General features: G+C 37.0%; 1 protein-coding gene and 1 non-coding gene across 9 annotated transcripts in view; one reads left to right on the top strand and one right to left on the bottom strand.

The window, feature by feature from the left end:
- Positions 1-20,473, bottom strand: part of EPC2 (enhancer of polycomb homolog 2) — a 127,489-nt gene that overhangs the window by 71,067 nt on the left and 35,949 nt on the right. The gene's annotated exons all lie outside the window — the stretch shown is intronic.
- LOC140612178 (U6 spliceosomal RNA) lies at positions 16,061-16,167 on the top strand. Its single transcript, XR_012013484.1, has one exon. It is a non-coding gene; the product is annotated as a U6 spliceosomal RNA (small nuclear RNA).

The following is a 20,473-nucleotide window of genomic DNA, read 5'->3' as shown; positions in this document are numbered from 1 at the left end:
TTCATCTTGGGCAGCCCCGGTGGTGCAGCGGTTTAGCGCAGCCTGAAGCCCAGGGTGTGATCCTGGGGACCCAGGATCAGGTCCCACATCGGGCTCCTTGCATGGAGCCTGCTTCTCCCTCTGCCTGTGTCTCAGCCTCTCTCTCTCTCTCTCTCTCTGCCTGTGTCTCTCATGAATAAATAAATAAAATCTTCAAAAAAAAAAAAAAAGTTTTTCGTCTTAAATAGACTCACCACCAAAATACACAAAGTCACTTCCTATGACTCTTACATTCTGAAATATCCTTTTGAAACGTACTGTAGTATACCTAAATATTTTTTGGTGTTTTCCTAGATATTTACATATCTCTGTGCCTTCTGTTTTTCCTGGCAATATATGAGAAACTGTTAAAAGCAAACTAAAAGAAACTAAATAACTTATGGCTTTTAGTCATATGTAAGTACCAAGCACAACCATGCAACGTGCAGGGCAGAATTTTTTTTCTTTTGGAGATGGGTAAACTAATAAGGTTCTCTGGCCACAATGGTAGAAATCAGCAGTGCTGAAATCTGAACCCTTGTTTGTATGTCTCTTTTCCATCTTGCCAAGCTCATGCCCCAACTTGTTGGGTATCAGAATCTATCAATTAAGATAGGCTACATTAAAAAAATACACACACACACCTCAAAAATTATTTATTGGTTTTTTAAAAATTCACATGCAAAACCCCCAGTTAAAGACAGCAGACTAAATGCCTACATTTATCTACTTCACCATCTTACAATAGTAAATTTACCAATAAAGGATTAAGAAATTTATAAAGCCACAGGAACAAAGAGAATGAGAGATGAACCATCAGCACAAACAAACCAGTGTGGCAAAATTCTGGGAGATCAAAATCAAAAGATGAAGTTTTGAATCCCTGCAGAGAAGGAAAAATTAAAAACTGAGTTCATCTGTCCTGCAGAAAACAAGGTAATGGGGATTTTGAAATACTAGCTATAAACAGCCAAAATGAGACAAGCCCTTCTTTGCCTATTCCTCAAAAGCAGATCATTTTACAGAGACAGAAGAGAGCACCATAGAACTAGTAAAACTGTGAGCCACCCTTAACCTACAGAAGTGAAGATAACCTAGAAGTCTATCATTAAAATTTTTTAAAAGATTCAATTATATCTCTAATAATAAATTCTCTCCACTCTGCACTTCAAGAAAAACACAACAAATGAACTTAATGCCCCAAAGAAACCTTTAGAGATATGAAAACACACACACACACACACACACACACACACACACACACACACACTAAGATCAGAGAAGGAAGGATTTGGGGAAAAAAATGGAAAGAACTCAGGAAAAAGGAAAAAGACAATTATCTCAGAGATGAAGACTGAAATTACTAGTAGCCAAGTGCAAATATACTCCAACAAAAACATGTCACATAAAGGTTTTTTAATGACCAAGAGAATGAAAATGACATAAAGTAAAATGAATAAAAAAGATGTCAAGGTCAGCCCCGTGGCCCAGCGGTTTAGCGCCTCCTTCAGCCCAGGGTGTGATCCTGGAGACCAGGGATCAGGTCCCACGTCGGGCTCTCTGCGTGGAGCCTGCTTCTCCCTCTGCCTATGTCTCTGCCTCTTTCTCTCTCTGTGTCTGCCATGAATGAATAAATAAAATCTTAAAAAAAAAAAATGGCAAGATGTAAAACAAAGAAGGAATGACATTCATATAATTGGAGTCCCTGAGAAAGAGAAACAAAACAATCCAACAAAACAAATATTCAAAACAACAACCCCCCAAAATACCTGGAAATAATAGATTTGAGTCTACATATCAAAAAGAAGCCCATAAGGGAGCAAGATAGCACACAAAAAACCCACCACCACAGGCACAATCTGACAATGCTCAGTGCAGTAAGGAGAAAACACTCTGCTCACAGCTTCTCTCTAGGGAAGAAAAAGAGAAAAGTAGAATGTACATCCAACATTCCAGCTTTTTGGGAAACCGCCCAAGGGACTAACTTCTGTTTCAGCTAACTCAGAGGGCTGACTGAACCAGCCAGCATTCTTTGGATGCCTACGGAACAAAAGAGAACTCAGTCTCCTTGATGCACCAAAGAAGTTATAGCACTGCAGAGAGACACCAGATGGAGCAAAAGATTACAAACTCCTGGAAAACTAGTAATACTCTTTAATTAGGGAATTACGTGCACATGTCCAGAGAAGATGCAACTCTTCCAGATTTCCCTGCTTGTGCTACTAGAAAAGGTCTTCTGGATATGAAGCCAATTCATAACTAAGAGAGGTGACTGTTTTTTAAAAACACACAAATTAGGGGCACCTAGCTGGCTCAGTCAGAAGAATGACACTTGATCTTGGGAGTCATGGATTTGAGCCCCACCTGGGTGTCGAGATTACTAAAAAATAAGTAAGTAAATAAATAAATTTTAAAAATAAAATGCACAAATGAAAGCAAAAAACAAGATGCATGGAAACAGGGAAATGTAGCTCAAAGAAACAAATCTCCCAAAAGTAACCCTAAAGAAATGGAGACCTGTGAATTATTTAACAAAGTTTAAAATAATTATCTTTACAAAGTTCAATGTGTTACAAAAAAAAAAAAAAAAACATAAATAGCTAACTGAAATCAAGGAAGCTGAAACATGAACAAAATGAGAACACCAAGGAAGACAAAGGAATTATCAGAAAGAACTAAGCAGAAATTCTGGAGCTGAAGAGTACAGTAACTAATTGAAAGATCCACCAAAGGGATTCAACTGCATGCTTCACCAAGCAGAGGAAAGAATTAGTGAGATCAAAGAGAAACCATTTGAAATTATTTAGTCAGAGGAACAAAAAGGAGGGAAAAATGAAGAAAACCTAAGAGATTTATATGACACTATTGACAGATCCATATAAACATTATGGAAGCCCCAGAAAGAAAAAAGAGAAAGGAGCAGAGAACTTGTTTTAAGAAATAATGGCTGAAAATTAAATATGAGGAAAGAAGTGGACATCCAAATTCAAAAAGCTCAAGTAACATCAACAAAGATAAACTCAAAAAAAAAAAAAAAAGAAAAAGAAACAAAGATAAACTCAAGGAATCCTACACTAAGACACATTGTAACCAAACTATCAACAGTCAAGGACAAAGAATCTTGAAAGTAGCAAGGGAAAAGCAAACCATCATGTATATGGGAACACTTATAAAATTATCAACAATTTCTCATCAGAAATACAAGCCAGAAAGGAGTGGGCCAATAAATTCAACGCATAGAAAGAAAAAAAAAAATGCCAACCAAGATACTGTATCTAGAAAACCTGTCCTTCAAAAATGACAAAGGAATAAAGACCTACCCAGATAAAAGATGAGGGAATTCATCTCTATTACACCTGTCTTATAAGAATTGCTAAAAGGAGTCCCTTCAAGTTGAAACAAAAAGACACTAGACAGCAGACAGCAACACAAAAACATTCAAAAACATAAAACTCTGGTAAACGTATACATATAGACTAATACAGAATCTTGGAATACTGTAATGGTGGAACATAAGTCATTTTTGATTCTGGTATAGAACTAAATGGTAAGGGACACCTGGGTAGCTCTGTGGTTGAGGATATGCCTTTGGCTCAGGGCATGATCCCCAGGTTCTGGGATCAAGTCCCACATCAGGCTCCCCATGGGGAGCCTGCTTCTCCCTCTGCCTAAGTCTCTGTGTAATTAATTAATTAATTAGTAACATCAATAATGTGAAACAAAGAAAGAGATGTAAACAATTTAAGCTTTTCTCTGGGACTGAGTTTACCAGTTAAAAGAGACTGTTAAATGACGTTTTCATTTGTCTCAGTATTTTATAAGTTCCCTTGTGATTTCTTTTTTGACCTGCTGGTTGTTTAAAAGAGTGATGTTTGGTTTACACATATTCGTGAATTTTACAGTTTTCCTTTTGCTGATTTCTAGTTTCATTCCACTGTGGTTGGAAAAGATACTTGGTATGATTTCATCCTTCTTAAATTTGATAAAAAGTTGTTTTGTGGCCTAATGTAATCTATCCTGGAGAATGTTCTGTGTGTGCTTGAGAAAATGTATTCTGCTGTTTTGTTTTTTTTTAAGATTTTATTTATTTATTCATGAGAGACACACACAGAGAGAGGCAGAGACAGGCAGAGGGAGAAGCAGGCTCCATGCAGAGAGCCCGACATGGGACTCCATCCTGAGTCTCCAGGATCAGGCCCTGGGCTGACGGCGGTACTAAACCACTGAGCCACCCGGGCTGCCCATATTCTGCTATTGTTGGGTGGAATGTTCTGTATATGTCAACCTCTTGCCAAATTATTGAGAAGGAAAAACTTCCATATTCATTTAACAAAACCAGTATTACCCTGATACCAGGATCAGACAAATACTACAAGGAGGGATGGGGAAAAATGGATTAAGGTGGTCAAAAAGTACAAACTTCCAGTTACAATTTTAATATGTTCTGAGGATCTAACATACAGCATGGTGGCTATAGTTAAAAATACTATACTGTATACTTAAAAATTGCTGAGAGTAACTCTTAAATGTTCTCCAAAAAAGTTAACAGATTTTAACAATAACAGCCCTACTATAAGATCGGCAATCCCACTTTTATGCACATACCCCAAAGAACTGAAAACAGGATTTAGAAGATTTGCATATCCATGTTCTCCACAACAACCAGTGATGGAAGGAATCCAAATGCTTATTGACAAATGAAGGTATAAACAAAATGCGGTATATACATATAATGGAATATTATTAGTCAGCCTTAAAATGAAGGCAATTGTGACATATGCTCTAACATAGATGAACCTTGAGAGTTATGCTAAGTGAAATAAGCCAGTCCTGGTCACAAAAAGACAAATCCTTTGTGATTTCACTTATAGGATACCTAAAGTAGTCAAATTCTTTATTTTTTTCAAAGATTTTACTTTTAAGTAATCTCTACACCCAATGTGAGGCTTGAACTCACAACCCTGAGATCACGACTTGCATGTTCTACTGACTAAGCCAACCAGGTGCCCTCTAAAGTAGTCGAATTCTTAAAAATAGAGAGTAGAGTGGTGGTTGTCAGGGACTATGTGAGGAGGAAAAAAACTGTTGTTCAGTGGGTAGAGTTGCAATGTTCTAAGATGAAAAAGTGCTAAATATCTGTGGCATAATACTGTGCATAGTTAAAAAACTATTGTACCCTTAAAAATGGCTCAGGTAGCAAACTTTAGGTTATGAAGTCTTCACTACAGCAATAAACAAAAAGCTTATCAAGTACCTGGCAAAAGTAATCCAAAACAACAACCAATTCTGACACATTCCTGAATAAAACTATTTCAAAAATAATGAAAAAATCTTCAGTAATGAAAAATCTTCAATCTTAATCACTACAAATAAATGATCATAATAAAATAATAGTACTGATTATTATAAATTAATGTTATTACAATAAATGAAATGGCAAGAAAACCACTAAAATCAGACTTCAAAAACATCAGTGCAAAACATCAATGAAGCAACATTTTCAGAAACCTCAATGAATGAAAAATATGAGCCAAGGATTTTACAGTCAGCTAAAATGGTCTTAAAGTGAATTTAGTTTTAAAAATATATTTTATTTAAGCCACATCTACTCACCTACAACATTATCATCTCAACAATCAATTCAAAAATGTATGGCTATACTTTACATTTTCCTCCCATATCAGGTCTACAAAATCTAGTGTGTATTTTACATGCATGGAACATATAAATTCAGACTAGCCATATTTCAAGCGCTTAAAAGCCACCAGTGACTACTAGCTACATATTGGATAGTATGGTCCATCTTCACCTTGGCTTCATCCAACCAAGAGATAACTGGTAAACTCTAGTAAAAATTTATACCCACACACCCACAAATCTCTCAAAGATGGGAAGAGAATTAAAGACTAATATACATTCTGTATGTTAGTAAATTGAACACCAATAAAAAATAAATTAACTTAAAAAAATAAAAATAAAAATAAAGACTAATATACAAACATCTCCAAAAAAGTGGAAATAATGCAACTAAGAATGGAAGAAAAAATACAAACCTTCTCAAATATAAAATATAATCTTTTAAAATAAGAGCAAAAAGAGAGGGCCACCTGGTGGCTCAGTCATTTAAGTGGCCAATGATTTCAGTTCATATCAATAAATATCAATGAACTTATCTATAAAAACTAAAAAAATTTCAACTTGTCTGAATTATAAAATGAAAAAATTTTCAACTGGTCTCATAACCCAAGACTCAACTATACAGTGCGTATAAAAGAAACACACACACAAAAATGTGGTTCAGAAAAAGTAAAATTAAAGGAATGAATGCAAGTTTATCAGGTAATGGAAGACAGTAAGAAAAATGAGCAGATCCTAATTATCAGACATGTAGAGTGTAAGTCAAAGAGCATTAAGCATGACCCAAAAACCACAATCACAATAAAGGCTTTTAATACCCACATATCATTCATGCATGTCTGTATCTATAGGTTTTGGACATCCTATATGTATTTAACAAGTTATCTATGCATCAAATAAAACAACCTTTTTATAAAGCAAAGCTACAACATATGCAAGGACTGATTAAAGACACACTAATAGTATTAACTAACTTTAACACATGACTCGCAGCATAAGGTAAGTGAACAAAGAACAGCATGGGCCCAAGCATGGACCTAATTTAGTAAGACAGATCTTATAGCTATATATAAAACTTTATACCCAATGCTCCTTCTTCTCAAATACACAAGCAACTTTGATAAACATGATCATTTATCAGTTAACTAAGAATTTTAAAAAATAGGGTATTATGAAGAGTAGAATAGACAAGGAAAGAAACAATTCTTTGAGCATATCTCTTGTACGGTTCTGAATTTTAAAACCATGTTAATGTTTAACATGCTCTAAAAAATAATTAAAATCAACAAGAATGTGAGGAGAAACCAAAATAGTGCACAAGGAGAAACAAATAAATCTCACTTATTAGAAATGAATATTCATATAGCCACAATGAAGAGAACAGGAAACAAATTTTAAGTTCCTTTGGAACATAATGATTTGAAGCTCATCTGTAAAACTTAGATAATACGCACTTCAAAGAAGTTTTGTAATGATTATTTAAGTTAAAAACGTGTTCACAATAGTTCATGGCACATCTAAGAGCTTCTTTTTATTAAAACACATCACAGAGGTGCAATATTCAAAATACTGGAATTTTAAAAACAGGATAAAAAAATTTAGGAATTTTGACAATTAAAATGCTTTTTTCAACACCCATTCATAACATAAAATTCCCTGAAAGAAATGTCCCCAATCTGGGATGCCTGGGTGGCTCAGTGGTTGAGCGTCTGCCTTTGACTCAGGGCGTGATCTCGGGTCCAGGATCGAGTTCTGCATCAGGTTCCTTGCGGGGAGACTGCTTCTCCCTCTGCCCGAGTCTCGGCCTCTCCCTCTGTGTCTCTCATGAATAAATAAAATCTTGAAAAAAACAAAAATTCAAAGGAAGTCTGTTACCACTTCTAGCGTACACTTCTCCTAAGATTCTAGTCATAACAATGAAGGAAAAAAAAAATACAGGCATGCAGATTGGAAAAGAAGACATAAAATTATTTGTATATGGTATCTTCATATAGGGGAGAAAAATCCTAGGGAATCTCAACAGAGCTCCTAGAACTAAAAAGTGAATTTAACAATATCACAAGTCAATATTAAACACTCAACTGTATTTCCACATATTGGCAACTGAAATATGAAAATAAAAAGCAATAACATTACAACAGTATCCAAACTACTAAATACTTAAGAGATACAGGCCTAAGAAATAAATGTGTAAAACTTGCAAAACAACATAGAAGGAAGTATATAGCATGTTCATGGACTGGAAGGGTCATTATTCCAAGAAACTTTACTTGGGTAAATTTTCCTCCAAATTATCTAAATTTCTAATAAATTCCAATCAAAACCCCAACAAGAGTTTTTTTAAAAAACAGAAATGGAAAATTGATTCTAAAATTCATATAGAAAGGCAAAAGAAAAATAGCCAAAATCACCTTGAAAAAGAATAAATTTGAAGGACACACACAATCTAATTACAAACTAAATCATAAAGCTAAATTAATCAACACTGTCACTAACATAACATATAAAGCAACAGAAAACAACCACACAGAAGTCCAGAAATAGTCGCACACACATATAGAGAATGAATTTTAGACAAAGGTGCCAGCCAATTAATGAGGGAATTAAAGGAGGGTAAGGAGGGCGGGCACCTGGGTGGCTCAGTGGTTGAGTGGCTGCCTTTGGCTCAGGTTATGATCCCAGGGTCCTGGGATTGAGTCTACCATCAGGTTCCCCATGGGGAGCCACTTCTCCCTCTGCCTATGTCTCTACCTCTCTCTGTGTCTCTCATGAATAAATACAATCTTTAAAAATAATAATGATGATGATAATAAACAACCAACCGAATTTTTTAACAAATTCAGTCAATGATTTAAACAGACATTTCACAAAATATAATAAGGACCAGTAACTACTTGAAAACATGTTCAACAACTTAAAAAAAAAAAAAAAAAAAAAGATGCTCAATAACTTTACATCTGGAAAATGCAAAGTAAATCCACAGGTTTTGACTACATAATCACAAACTGACTAAAATTAAGAAACTGACAACACCAACTGTTGGTGTGTCACTGGAAAACTACTGGGCAGTTTCTCATGAAGTAAATAAATACATGCTTATCATAGGGCACCTGAGTGGCTCAGTCTGTTAAGCATCAGACTCTTGATTTCAGCTCAGGTCATGATCTGAGTCAGCTTGAGATTATCTCTCTCCCTCTGCCCTCCCCAACAAGTACTCTCTCTCTCTCTCAAATAAATAACTTAAAAAAATACGTACTTCTCACATCACCCAGCAATCCTGCTAAATAAGTATGCACCCAAGAATTGAAATGCATGTCCACAAATAACTTGCACAGGGATGTTAGCTGCTACTTTACTTACAACAGCCAAAAATTAGAAACAATACAAATGTGAGTTAACAGGTAAACAGACAAAGTGAATACATTCATTCATTAGAACGTTACTCAGGTAAAAAATAATAATAATAAAAAGGGATGAAACTAATGATATGCACAATGATCTTTTTTTAATTAAAGATTTATTCATGAGAGACACACACACACAGAGAGGCAGAGACAGGTAGAGGGAGAGAAGCAGGCTCCCTGCAGGGAGCCTGATGCGGGACTCGATCCCAGATCCTGAGATCACGTCCTGAACAGAAGGCAGACAACTGCTGAGCCACCCAAGCATCCGGTCACAATGATGTATCTTGAAAGTATACTGAGGAGAAAGGGGAACCCTCTTATACTGCTGTTAGGAATGAAAGCTGGTATAGTAACTCTGGTAAACAGTATGGAGCTTCCTCACAAAGTTAAAAATACAGCTACCCTATTATCCAACAATTGCACTACTAGGTATCTCCCCAAAAGATATAAACATAGTGATCTGAAGAGGCACCTGCACCTCAAAGTCCACAACAGCCAAACTATGGAAAGGAGCCCAGATGTCCACTGGCAGATGAATGGATAAAGAAGATGTGTATATTTTCTCTCTCTCTCTCTCTCACACACACACACACACACAGGAATATTACTCAGCCATCAAAAATGAAATCGGCAACAATGTGGATGGAAATAGGTGGTATGCTAAAGGAAATAATTCTATCAGAGAAAGACAAATACCACATGATTTCACTTTTTTTTTTTTTTAAGATTTATTTATTCATTCATTCAGAGAGAGCGAAGAGAGAGGCAGAGACACAGGCAGAGGGAGAAGCAGGCTCCATGCAGGAAGCCCAATGTGGGACTCGATCCCCGGTCTCCAGGATCACACCCCAGCCTGCAGGCCGCGCTAAACCGCTGTGCCACCGGGGTTGGTTGCCCACATGATTTCACTTCTATGTGGAATTTAAGAAACAAAATGGAGGCTCACGGGGGAAGGGAGGGAAAAATAGTTCGAGACAGAATCAGACAGAAAGACAAACCATAAGAGACTCTTAACTGTAGGAAGTAAACTGAGGGTTGCCAGAGGGGGAGGGGGTGGTGGGAAGATAGTGTAACTGGGTGATGGACATTACGGAGGGCAAGAGATGTGATGAGAACTGGGTGTTGTATGCAACTGATGAATCACTAAACACTACCACTGAAACTAACGATATATGTTAATTAATGGATTTTATATTAAAAAAAATTTTTTTAAATGAGTCCACTTTAGGGAAGGAGTTTGGAGGATGGGCAAAAAACTAGGTGAAGGGGATACAAGGTACAAATTTCCAGTTACATAATATGTAAGTCACAGAGATGAAAAGTACAGCATGGGGAATATAAAAATATTATAATAACATTACTTGGTGACTATGACTTCCCATGTTGTACACTGAATAATAATGTATGGGATTGTGGAGTCACTATGTTGTACACCTGAAACTAATATAACATTGTGGGTCAACTGTACTTGAATAAAAATTTTGGGATGCCTGGGTGGCTCAGCGGCTGAGCATCTGCCTTCAGCCCAGGGCATGATCCTGGAATCCCGGGATCAAGTCCCACGTCGGGCTCCCTGCAGGGAAGCCTGCTTCTCCCTCTGTCTGTGTCTCTGCCTTTCTCTGTGTCTCTCATGAATAAATAAATAAAATCTTTAAAAAAATGAATAAAAATTTCTTGAAGTCCAAAAAAATGCATAGAGAAATAACCAGACACAAAACTAATATACAGTGATCAAAATCAGATCATTAGTTCATTGAAATGGGGGTGGAGGATATGACTGCAAAAAGGGTTAAAAGGGACTTTTGTGGGGAATGAAAATGTTCTACTTATTGTTTGGAATGGTGATTACACAGATAATTTGTTTTTAAAAATAAAGAAACCACACACAAATGTTTTATACTATATGTAAATTACACTTCAATAAAGTTGATTTTTATTTATTTTTTTAAAGATTTTCTTTATTCATGAGAGAGACACAGAGAGAGAGAGGCAGAGACACAGGCAGAGGGAGAAGCAGGCTCCACGCAGGGAGCCCGACATGGGACTCAATCCTGGGTCTCCAGGATCACACCCTGGGCCAAAGGCAGGCGCCAAACCGCTGAGCCACCCGGGCTGCCCTAAAGTTGATTTTTAAAAGGAAGAAAAGGGGTGACTGGCAGGCTTAGCCAGTAGAACATGATCTCCGGGTCATGAGTTCAAGCATGACATTGGGCATATAGCCTACCTAAAGTTTAAAAAAGAAGAGGAAGAAGAAGAAGAAAAAAAATAACATGATGAAACAAAGAGTTGATGTAAACAAAACATGCTGGAAAGACAATATTTACAATGCTGGTAAAATTGTGATGAGTAAAACCGACACTTTCAAGAATGAGTGCTAGTCAATGTGTTAAAGTGTAAATTGGTATAATCTGGAAAACAGTTTGATAAGATGTTTCTAAGCTTTAAATACATTGCCATGTAAGACTTCTTGAAAAATAATGACATCTGAAAATATTTATGCATTAAGTAGAAAAAGCAGAAAATAAAACCATATACTGAAGATAATCTCAAATATATTAAGGTACATAGAATGTTAAGATGCTAGCATGAGGGGAATCTCTGGGAGGCTCAGCAGTTGAGCATCTGCCTTCAGCTCAGGGCGTGACCCCAGGGTCCCGGGATCGAGTCCCACATCGGGACCCCCACATGGGAGCCTACTTCTCCCTCTGCCTGTGTCTCTGCCTCTCTCTGTGTGTCTCTCATGAATAAATAAAATCTTGAAAAAAACCCAAAAAGATGCTGCCCTGAGGGCACCTGGGTGGCTCAGTCAGTTAAGTGTCTGCCTTCAGTTGAGTGAGGTCAGGATGCCAGGGTCCTGAGCCAGGTCAGGCTACTCTCTTCCTCTCTCTTCCTCCTGCTCATGTTCATGCGCGCTCGCTCGCATGCTCTCTCTTTCCACCCCCTCGCTCAAATAAATAAAAACATTTTTAAAAAGATGATAGAATGAATAAATGTAGAATTTTAAAAAAAGGCTAGTAAGAAATGTGCCTATGGAAAAAACAAAAACAAAAACAAAAAAAAAGAAATGTGCCTATGTATTAACTAGTGAAACTATAGATGGTCTCTAATTTTCTCCTCTACATTTTCTACAATTTACTCAAATAGTATGTATTACAAAAAGCAATCAGTGTCAATCTTTAAAACTACTGATCAGGGATCCCTGGGTGGCGCAGCGGTTTGGCGCCTGCCTTTGGCCCAGGGCACGATCCTGGAGACTCAGGATCGAATCCCATGTCGGGCTCCCGGTGCATGGAGCCTGCTTCTCCCTCTGCCTGTGTCTCTGCCTTTCTCTCCCTCTCTCTGTGTGACTATCATAAATAAATAAAAATTTAAAAAAATAAAAAATAAAAAAATAAAAAATAAAACTACTGATCAGGGGACGTCTGGGTGGTTCAGTGGTTGACTGTCTGCCTTTGGCTCGGCTCCTGATCCTGGGGTCCTGGGATCAAGTCCCACATTGGGCTCCCCTAGAAGAGCCTGCTTCTCCCTCTGTCTGTGTCTCTGCCCCTCTCTCTGGGTCTCTCATGAATAAATAAATAAAATATTTTTTAAAATAAAACTACTGATCAGGTATCTCTTCCACAATCAAAAGAAGACAGAGATGGAGGAAGACAAAAGAAAAAAGATTCCAGATAAGTAATTTTCTTATTCTAATTAAACTTGCTTCTCTTCTAGTACTTTTTAAATCTGATTCTCAGTCCTGGCAGCATATTAAAGTCCCCTGGAAACGCCAAAAATGGACTACATGAGAGAAAATAGTTAAAAAGATTCAGCAGCTGACTTCCACACCAACAAAGATGAAAGGCATACAGTGGAATATTAATCAGCTATGAAAAAGAATGAAGTACTACAACATGCATGAATCTTTAAAACACTGTACAATGTGAAAGTGAAAGTCATCAGATATAAAAGGCCACATACTATTTAATTCCATTTACAGGAAATGTCCAGATATAGGCAAATCCACAGAGAAATTAAGTGTGTAAGTGGTTGTCAGGGAGTGGCAGAGGTTGTAGGATGGAAAATGACTAAGGTATGGGATTTCTTTTTAGGGTGATGGAAATGTTCTGGAACAATATAGTTATGATGTTGATAACTATATATGAATATAGTAAAAACCACTAAATTGCACACTTTAATATGGTGAATTACATTATATGAATTTTAGTTTTTAGTAATTGCAAGGGAACCTGAGTGGCTCAGGTCATGATACTAGGGTCCTGGAATGGAGCTCCACATCAGGCTTCCTGCTCAGTGAGGAGCCTGCTTCTCCCTCTGCCATTCCCCCTGCTTGTGTACACGTGGTGTCTCTCTCTCTCAAATAAAATCTTTTAAATTGCAAATAAATAAAGAGGTGAAGTAACAAGGAATGAATTCACCCTTCTATACCTGAAGCAACAAAAAAGTCTGAAGAGAGTTGAAACAATGGTTTTCCAAATACTGGACAGTAGGCAATGAAGGACAACGAATATTTAAAAGTAAACAAGGGGGCAGCCCCTGTGGTGCAGCGGTTTAGTGCCGCCTGCAGCCCAGGGCGTGATCCTGGAGACCCTGGATCGAGTCCCACGTCAGGCTCTCTGTATGATGCCTGCTTCTCCCTCTGCCTGTGTCTTTGTGAATAAATAAATAAAATCTTTAAAAATAAATAAATAAATAAAAGTAAAACAAAACAAACAGTCCCTACAATTGCCTCAGCTTACTATCCTGGAAAAGTTTCTATGCCATGGAGCATGAAAGAGAAGTAAGACAGAGCCTAGAAGACTTCATGAATTGAAGAGACAGAAACAAGAGTCTAAGAAAATGAAAGCATCTAAGCTTCATAAGACAGAGTACCAAAAGGGAAGGTTCTGCAGAGACAACCCAGGAGATCTGCAGTTCTCTGTAGTATTCAGCATAGTACTCATCAGCACATTGTGAATAAACTACCTAACACTGGAGAAAGAACTATCTATCCCCCAAAGGATTCAAAGGAAAAATGCCTGTCAGGGCCAAGAAGAGCACCTGTTCCCACCAACTAGGCTAGAGAAAAAGACATGCTACACATAGGGGAACAAGGTAAGTATGACACAGAATTTCTCATCAGAAACAATGCAAGTGGGGGCACCTAGGTAGCTCAATCGGTTAAGCATCTGCCTTCAATTCAGGTCATGATCTTGAGGACCTGGGACTGAGCCCCATGTTGGGCTTCCTCTCAGCAGAGAGTCTGCTTCTCCCTCTCCCCTCAACCTCCTCTTGTGCATGCTACCTCAAATAAATAAATAAAATCTTTTAAAAAGAGAGGCAGAGAGAAACAATGCAACTGAGAAGACTGGAACACCATTTTTTAAATAGTGGAAGAAAAAAGTGTCAAGTTAGAATTCTATATCCAGCAAAAATATTTTCAAAAACAAAGCTGACATTAAAGATCTGTTATACAATAATGCACATATAGTTAGCAATATTGTAACTTACTTACATCTATAAACCGTTAAAAGGGTAAATTTGTTATGTGCCTTACCACACACAAAAACAGAGAAAGAACATTTTTAGACATGTAAAAGCTGAAGTACTCATCACCAGCAGGCCCACAATACAAGAAATGATAAGAGAAATCCTTTTGGAAAAAGGAAGATGATACCTGATGAAGTCTGGATATAAAACAAACTGATGGAAAGGAGTAATCATAAGGATAAATACCTAATCTTTCTCTTTTCATTTTAAAGTATTTGAAAAATAACTGCTGTCTAAGTAAAAATAATAAGAATGTGTTATAGGATTTATTACAAGTGTAAAATGTATAGAAACAATAGCATAAGGTTTGGGCAGGGAGAAATGGAAATACACTATCATAAGGTTCTTACACTGTACAATACACTGTATGTGTATCACTTGAAGATTGTGATAAACTAAAGATATACAGCTAATTGCCTAATGATGACTCAACTTAGAATTGTTTCACTTTACAACGGTTTGAAAAATGATATGCACTCAGTAGAAACCATACTTCAAAATTTGAATCTTGATCTTTTCCTAGCTAGCAATATGTGGTACAATGCCCTCTTGTAATGCTGAGCAGAAGCAATGAGCTAGGGATGCCTGGGTGGCTTAGCGGTTGGGCGTCTGCCTTTGGCTCAGGGCGTGATCCCGGGTCTGGGGACCCAGTCCCGCATCAGGCTCCCCACAGGGAGCCTGTTTCTCTCTCAGTCTATGTCTCTGCCTCTCTGTGTGTCTCTCATGAATAAATTTTAAAAATCTTTAATAAAAAATAAAATTAAAAAAGCAGTGAGCTACAGCTCCCAGTCTATCATACAATCATGACAGTGAACAGCCCATACATTTGCAACCATTCTGTACCCATACAACAATTCTGTTTTTCACTTTCAGTACAGTATTCAGTAAATTACATGAAATATTCAAAACTTGACTATAAAAGACTTTGTGCTAGTTGACTTTGCCCAACTATAGGCTAATATAAGTGTTCTGAGTTCAGGTTTTAGGCTAAACCATGATGTTCAGATTAGATACATTAAATACATTTTGACTTACAATATTTTCAACTTACAATGAGTTTATTGAGACATAACCTCATTGCAAGTCAAGAAAGATCTGTATATCGTAAACTATAAATCAGAATTTCTCAATCTTGGCACTAATGACAATCTGGGCAAGGTAAGTCTTTGTTGTGGGAGGCTGCCTTGTGCATTGGAGGATGTTTAGCAGCACCCCTGACTTCTACCCATGATATGTTGGTAACACACCCCACCTGCTACAGTATGAAAATAAAAAATGTTTCCAAATGTCCCCTGGGAAATAAATCAGACTCTTCCGACAACCATGCCCTGTATCAATCACTTAAACAAAAGACAAAAAAAAAAGTTACAGCAAATAAGCCCAAAACAGATAAAACAGATTAAAAAAAAAAAAAAAAATTCCAAAAGAAGGCAGAATAAGAGAGAAAGAAAACAACCAGAAGAAACAAAATAGTGCTTGCTTTGGTAGCACATACACTAACACTGGAATAATACAGAGAAGATTAGCACGGCCCCTGCACAAGGATGACATACAAATTTATGAAGTGTTCAGTATTTTTTAGGGGCGCCTGGCTAGCTCAGTTGGGAGAGCATGCAACTTTTGATGTAGGGGTTATAAATTTAAGCCACATACTGGGTACAGAGCCTACTGAAAAAAGAAAAACAGAAAACAGCAGATGACAGAGTGAAACCTAACGAAACCTAACAAAAACCATATTAAATCTTACTGAACTAGGAATAGAGGGGTGTGTCAATTCCACAAAGACTATCTACAAAACATCTATAGCTAACATCATAGTTAACAGTGGGAAACTTGAAGCTTTCCCACCAAGTAAGTTACAAAGCTAGAATGTCCCTTCATCACTTTGTTTCATCATCATACCGAAAGTTCTAGCTAGTAAAATAAGACATGAAAAGGAAACAAAAAGTATACAGACTGGGAGGAAAAAAAAGACAAAACTTTGTTTACAGATATTATGATCATCTATGCAGAAAATCTGAAGGAAATGACAAAATATTCCTCAAACTAGTAAGTGATTATAATAACAAGGCTGCGAGATTCAAGGCTAAAACACAAAAGTAAATCACTTTCCTACATACCAACAAAGAATAAGTAGAATTTGAAACTAAAAATACAATAGTTTATTTACCATAGTATTTCCAAAATGAAATACTTAGGTGTAAATCTAACAAGTATGTACAATATCTTGAGGGAAAACTACAAAGTTCTGAAAAACAAATGCAGAGAAAAACTAAATAAATAAATATTTCATGTTCATGGATAAGAAAACTCAGTAAGTCTTCAACAAGGTGTACCTGGTTTGCAGTCAGTTAAGCGTGTGACTCGGTTTCAGTTCAGGTCATGATCTCAGGATAGTGAGACTGAGCGCTGCCACCTCAAGCTCTGCGCTCAGCACAGAGTCTGCCTAGGACTCTCTCTCCCACTCTTGCTGTCCCTCCCCACCATGATCATGCTCTCATAAATAAATAAATAAACAAACAAACAAATAAATAAGATTTTTAAAGTCTTCTACAAATGGTGCTTGAAAAACTGTGGGCAAAAAAAACAACTATGGGCATCCACATGCTAAATTATAAACCTAGACACAGGTCTTACAACTTTACAAAACTTAATACAAAATGGATCATAAACCTAAATGTAAAATGCCAAAATTCCTATAAAACAACACAAAAGAAAATCTAGGTGACTTTAGGTATGGCAAAGACTTTTTATTTTATATTTTTAAGATTTTATCTCTTTATTTGAAAGAGAAAGAGAGCACAGTGGGGAAGAGCAGAGGAAGAGGGAAAAGCCCTGGGATCAGGACCTGAGTCCAAGGCAGACACTCAATGGACTGAGCCAACAGGCACCCTGGCAATGACTTTTTAAATACAACACCAAAGACACCAGTCATGAAAGAAACTGGTAAATTAGACTTCATCAAAATTAAAAACTTCTGTGGAAAAAAAAAAACACTTAAGATAAAAAAAAGTGCAAAGATAAGCCACAGACTGAGGAAAAGAACCTGATAAAGGACTGTTATCCAAAACATACAAAGAACTCTTAAAACTCAACAATAAGAAAACACGCAACCTGATTAAAAAATGGGCAAAAGACCTTAACACACAATTTATCAAAATAGATATACACATGGCAAATAAATATATGAAAAAAAATGCTCCATATGGCTTATCAGGAGGGAAAAGCAAATTAAAATGGGATACCACTGCACATCCATTAGAGAGCCGAAATTCAGAACACTGACAACATTAAATGGTGGCAAGTATGTACAGTAACAAGAATTCTCATTCATTACTGGTGGTGATGCAAAATGGTAAGGGCCACTTTAGAAAAGTTTGGCAGTTTCTTATCAAATTAAACATTCTCTTAGCATATACTCCAACAACTGCACCCTTGATACTTAAGCAAAGGAGCTGAAAACTTGTGACCAAATAAAAATCTGCCCATGGGTATTTACAGCAGCTTTATTCATAATTATCAAAATTTGAAAGAATCAAGATGTCGGGCAGCCCGGGTAGCTCAGCGGTTTAGCGCCACCTTCAGTCCAGGTCGTGATCCTGGAGACCTGGGATCGGGTCCCATGCTGGGCTTCCTGCGTGAAGCCTGCTTCTTTCTCCCTCTGCCTGTGTCTCTGCCTCTCTCTCTCTCTGTGTGTGTCTCGAATGAATGAATAAATAAAATCTTAAAAAAAAAAAAAAAAAAAGAATCAAGATGTCCTTTAGGCAGTGAGTAGATAAACATTGGCACATCCAGACAACAGGATATATTATTCAGTGCTAAACAGAAATGAGCTATCAAGCCATGAAAGGCCATGGAGGAACCTTAAATGCATACTAGTAAGTGAAAGAAGCCAATTTGAAAAGGCTAGAACTGTAGGATTCCAACTAAATGATGTTTTGCAAATACAAAAATAGAGACAGTAAAAAGATCAGTGGCTGTGGAGGTATTGATAAACAGGTGGAACACAAAGGGCACTGAAAATAACTGTGTATCACACACACAGTAATGACAGATACATGTCATACATTTGTTTGAATCCATAGAATGCTAATATAAACTATGGACTTTGGGGGTTATAATTTGTCAATGTAAGTCCACTAATTGTAACACTCATGGGGAATGCTGATGATGGGGGAGGCTATGTATGTGTAAAGAGAGGGGATATATGGGAAATCTCTGTACATTCCCCTCAATTTTGCTGTGAACCTAAAGCTGTTCTAAAAGTGTAAAATCTTACCCCAAAGATACATATGCAGTGAAACAAACACCAGAACACCTGCACCCCAATGTTTATAGCAGCAATGTCCACAACAGCCAAACTGTGGAAGGAGCCTCGGTGCCCATCGAAAGACAATGGATAAAGAAGCTGTGGTATATGTATAAAATGGGATATTACTCAGCCATTAGAAATGACAAATACCCACCATTTGCTTTGACGTGGATGGGACTGGAGGGTATTATGCTGAGTAAAGTAAGTCAACTGGAGAAGGACACACATTATATGGTCTCATTCATTTGGGGAATATAAAAAAATAGTGAAAGGGATTAAAGTGGAAAGGAGAGAAAATAAGTGGGAAAATGAGAGAGGGAAACAGAACATGAGAGACCCCTAACTCTGGGAAACGTACAAGGGGTAGTGGAAGGGGAGGTGGGCGGGGGTTAGGGTGACTGGGTGATGGGCACTGAGGGGGGCACTTGGCGGGATGAGCATTGGGTGATATGCTATATCAGTATGGCTTCTAGCCATACTGATTAGGGATATGCTATATGTTGGCAAATTGAACTCCAAACAAAAAAGTTAAAAAATAAAAAAATAAGGGGTGCCTGGGTGGCTCAGCAGTTGAGCATCTGCCTTCAGCTCAGGGTGTGATCCTGGGGTCCCTTGATCGAGTCCCACATCAGGCTCCCTGCATGGAGCCTGGTTCTGTCTCTGCCTTTCTCTCTCTGTGTCTCTCATGGTAAATAGATAAAATCTTTTTTAAAAAATTAAATTAAAATTAAAAAAAATAAAAAATAAAAAGTGTAAAATCTTAATTAAATGCAAATGATGTCAACACCACTGTTAAGACAGAGACTATGAGACTAGATAAAAACAAGTAAATCCTTATTATAAGCTGCCTTTGAATTGCAGCTTGAATACGAAGAAACACATTTTGAATATAGATTTAAACAGGCTAGAACCTAAAAAAAAATATATATACTGCGTTAACACTAGTCAAAAAGACTTTGTGTGACCATATTGGCATGCAACATAGATTTCAGAACAAAGAATATCACCAAGGGTTTATTTCATTGAGGCCCCTGGCCGGTTTAGTTGTTAATAGCATGTGGCTCTTGATCTTGGGGTCATGAGTTCAAGTCCCATGTTAGGTGCAGACATTACTAAACATACTAAAGAAAAGTTTATTTCATCATATTTAAAGAAATCAGTCAGCAGGACATAACAATCCTACTCATTTATGTATTCAATAACAAAGCTTCAAGATACATGAAACAAAAACCAGTATAATTTCAAAAGTAAACAGACAAACCCACAATTACAGAGATTTTAATACCATACTCTCAATGATTGATAAAACAAATAGAGAATCAGCAAAGATACTGTAAACTATAACACTAACAGCTAACTTAACCTGATTTTTACAGAATGCTCCATCCAACAAAGGCAGCACACACCTTCTTTTCACGTTCACAGGAATCATTTACCAAGACAGAACATACTCTGAAAAGCATATTACAAATTTCAAAAAAGTCTACAATTCAAAGAAAGAAAGAAAAGAAAAGAAAGAAAAGAAAAGAAAAGAAAAAAGAAAAATGAAATTCCTAACAGAAAGATCTCTGTA

This window comes from Canis lupus, chromosome 20 (assembly GCF_048164855.1).
Source record: "Canis lupus baileyi chromosome 20, mCanLup2.hap1, whole genome shotgun sequence".
Lineage (NCBI taxonomy): Eukaryota > Metazoa > Chordata > Mammalia > Carnivora > Canidae > Canis > Canis lupus.
The sequence above is the reverse complement of the archived record's forward strand: the minus strand, read 5'-3'. Positions and strand labels throughout refer to the sequence as shown.